Source organism: Pteropus alecto, unplaced genomic scaffold (genome assembly GCF_000325575.1).
Source record: "Pteropus alecto unplaced genomic scaffold, ASM32557v1 scaffold60, whole genome shotgun sequence".
NCBI lineage: Eukaryota > Metazoa > Chordata > Mammalia > Chiroptera > Pteropodidae > Pteropus > Pteropus alecto.
In genome coordinates, this window is record NW_006430726.1 from 3639913 (window position 1) to 3643778 (window position 3866).

At 51.4% G+C, this 3866-nt stretch overlaps 1 protein-coding gene across 1 annotated transcript in view; it reads right to left on the reverse strand.

The window, feature by feature from the left end:
• FURIN (furin, paired basic amino acid cleaving enzyme) overlaps nt 1-194 on the reverse strand; it is a 12030-nt gene extending 11836 nt beyond the window's left edge. Inside the window, exon 1 of the mRNA XM_025049887.1 lies at nt 170-194. The gene's annotated coding sequence lies outside the window, so the exon portion shown is untranslated. The remainder of the gene's footprint in view (nt 1-169) is intronic.
• Between the last annotated feature and the right edge of the window lie 3672 nt (nt 195-3866).

Below are 3866 nucleotides of genomic sequence, written 5' to 3' on the forward strand. Positions count from 1 at the left end.
GGCCTCCAGCTCCCGGGCGGCGCGGAGAGGACCCTCGGCCTGGTTAGGAAGGGCTCGAGGAGTCGCTCGGGCCCGATCTTGGCTGGCCCTCTCCCCCGCGCTTCACTCCTGAGCCGTGAGTGGACATGACCGGGTAAGTGCCCTGGGTGACAGACCTGGGGCACCTCACCTGCGATGCGACTTAAGAGCGGCGTCGCAGACTCCAGGACCTACTGTTAGAGGAGCCACGACCTTATTTGCGTCTATATATAGACAGGTGAATAAGCCGGAGAAGCCCATCGCCTTTCAACTTTTTTTTTTTTTTCCTATGCCAACCGCCTCCCAGGCACCGGGCCAGTCACTTTACATTATCGCCTCCTTCTGTACATTATTTAATCCACATAATCCTTTCAAGGTTATTAACCCCGTTTTACAGATAAGGAGACTGAGGCACACGAAGTTTAAATAATTTGCCCAAGGTCTCCAACTAGCAGGCCTCAGAACCTGGAAGAGGTGTGGACCTTTGGCAGATCCTGGACCCTAGTGCTTGCAATATACCAGCCAGCCCACTCTGCTGGCTCCCTGGGTCCCTGTCCTAGAAAACGTCTGTGCTACTTGGCGAGGCCACCCCTGCTTGCGCTGACAAAGAAAAGAAGGGAAACGTGGCCAAGAACTCCCCAGGCTAGGTTGTTTCAAGGTCGCAGGGCAGTCTCTGCCCATCCCTTCCCGTTCACTGAGATAACCTGGAAGCACAGTATTATCCTGTGGTCTCAACACAGGTTTGGGGACAGTGACAAAAAATGACCACCACCCTGTACTTACTAGGAGCCAGGTGCTGTTCTGAGCTCTTCCTCACCACAAGCCCCATGAGGTGGGTATAGGTACATTTTCCTTAGGGCACCTTTTACGTATCACTGCCTACATATTACACATGACCACGCGGAGGCCAGAGAGATTAAGTGATATTAAGGACTCACTGTGACAAGCCAACTACCAAACCTGGTTTTAAATCCCTGTGGCACTATTTTATATTATGCCACCTTAGACAAATTACTTAACTCTCTGAGCCTCAATTTACCTCTCCGTAAAATGGAGACGATACTCAACTAATAGGTTAAGGTACCCACTTGGCTGCCCTTACAAATGCTACAAATACTGGAAACTCAGGGAAGAATGTGGGGTCCTGAAAACCGAGCTGGGAGATCAGTCTGGTTGGCCAGCTCTGGAAGTGGGAACTTCTCCCAACAAGTAGCTAAGACTGTAGGGACCATGCTGGGGTAGCCCCATCAGCACCAGCCACTATTGGGAGAACAATGCTTCTGTAGTCAGATTGAGCGAAGCAGGAAGTGAGTCACAGTTCTTCCTCAGTCTGTGAGCAAGAGAACCCCATTGAGGGGAAATTGGGACAGGGCTGGCCCCACCTAGCCTCAGAGTCTTCCAGTGCCCTTCCCACAGGTCCTCTGACCTAGAAGAAAGGTCAACCCAGACAGAAAGCAATACCCGCTGCCTCTAGGTGCCCCACCCATCCTGGAGGCTGGGCCCAGGGGAACAGTGGGTCTGAGGAGGAGGAAGGGCTAGTTCTGTCCCACATGGCTGCTATCCCCTCCCTCCCCCTCTCAGAGGCACTGGAGCTTCCCAGTTTCTCCCCGCAGCGTGGCCTTCCAATCTTGCCTGTGTCATAAGGCACAATCCTTTGAAACTGTTGCTCAGAGGTGCATCACAGGGGAGGGGAGAGGAGAGGATTGAGCAAGTGAGCACCTGTCCTTGCTTGGCTCAGAGCTTCAACTTTGTCCCTCTCCTATTTTAGAGCTTCACATGCATTGTATTTTAGTACAATTCTGTTGCTAAAAAGAATTTGGAAGCTACTCTGTTTGAGACCCCTCGGGAGAGAACGGCCCTCTGGAGAGAGTCCCAGGTGGCCTCATCTGGTGACTGCTAGCCAACTTCTTCCTTTATGTCACTGGAACAAGTCCTATGCGCAGGTATTCTCTTTGTCTTTCCCAAGGGTGTATCTGAAGCCTTAAGGCCAGAGGGAGCTAAAATGGCCCAGGTCCCCTGACTTGGAGCCTTAAGAACCCAAGGGCCTCTACACAATTTATTCTACACACCATCAATAGGATAAGGGGTACTATGTGACAGAAGCCTGGCAACAGGAGGAAGAAAGACCTGTGAGGAGGAGTAGGGTCTGATGTACCCTGAGGGAGGAAGGGATTGTGATGGGGACCCCACCTTCCCAGCAGGAGTCCAGGAGGAAAGATCCAGCCGCAGGACCTTTTAATCCTTGGAGCTGGAGCTAATCTGGGAGGCTCCTGACAGCAACCCTAGTCCTACAGTCAAATCCACCCCGGCACCCTCACTCGAGGCGCTCTCAGTGTCTCGCTGGAGAGCTCTTGTGGGTCCACTCCTCTCAAAACCTCTTCCCCACTCTCTGGCACCTCAGACCAAGCCCTCGGCATAGCACCCGCACCTGGTTTTCATCAAAATGTCTACACCACATCCATACATGCATAGAAGCGCAAACAACGAAATTTCATTGGTGTTTTCTCTGAAAGGGTGGGATTTGTGAGCTTTTTGTTTTTTTGTTTTGTTTTTGCAGGTAAATGTGTTGTCAGAAATGTCTGCAATAACTTTTGTAATAATTAAACCTCAAAGTCATGCAAAATTGAATAAAGCATGCCCATACTTCACCATCTAGTTCTAGCACACGTAGGGTCCATCCCGAACACTGCAGTCAGGCTTCTCCATCCCCAAACAGTGCAGGGCCCTTCCAGTTCTAGCTAAACCACTCTGGGAAAACCTTTTATATGACAGGCGAACAGGGTGTCTGTGGGTGGGGGGAGGAGCTAGAAAAGATTTGGTGGTGATATATCTGGTCCTGCTGGGACAGGATCCCAGCATGGCCAGCCCTCATTTTCCCAGTTACTGGGGTGAGTCTGCACTTACCTTTTACCAGCCGACTCTGCCGAATCCTAAGCTCACTGGTCGGTTTATGGCTCCCTTCTGTTGGCTCTGTCTTCTGCCTCGCCTTCAATGCCAAGCCAGTGCTACCCACAGCCGGGCACCGAATAGGTGCAGTGGATGCAGTCTAGTTTGACATTCATTGAGCACCTGCTGAGTGCTGGGACCTAGTGCCTTGAGCTGAGTCCTTAGAGCTTGTCCTCAGGAAGCCAGTGACCACATCTGGCAGAGCTGAAAGAAGGTACCCGAGACCTCCAGGATCTTCCTGGATCTGTGTCCTACTGTGTCGCCTTGCAGCTCCAAGAAATCTCTGCCCTTTCTTCTCTCTCTTGATCCAGAAAAGTAAAACAGTCAATTATCATGACTTCATGTTGAGTTTTGCAACCGGTTCTGTCATCTGGAACGGGTTTCTCAACCTCCGCACATTGGCATCTCGGGCTGGATCTTTCTTTATGGAGACTGTCCTGTGCATTGTAGCATGTTTAGTAACATCCCTGGTCTTAAAACACTAGGTATCAGTAGCACCCCCACCCCCATTATGCCAACCAAAACTGTCCCCAGACATTGTCAAATGTCTCCTGGGGGCCAAATCATCCCTGCTCAGAACCAGTGATCCAGAGTGCGGAACAGGTGCGGGCGGCGGGGAGTGTGCAGTGAGCGAGGCAGCGGGAGTTGTCTGTTGGGAACTATGCACTTTTATTATAAAAGTGGCAGCTGGCAGCGAAGGAGAAACTCCCAAACCCCAAAGCGCCGGGCATGGCGATGCAACAATGAGCCATTTAGTGTTCGGGGCAAACAGTCTTATGTCTCTCCACGACATCCGAGGATGTGGTTTTCAGTAACGCTCATGATCGTGCTGAATCAAGGAGACGAACAATCATGTTGATCACACTCTGCTCACAAGGGTGGGGAAGTGCGTGAGACAGCTT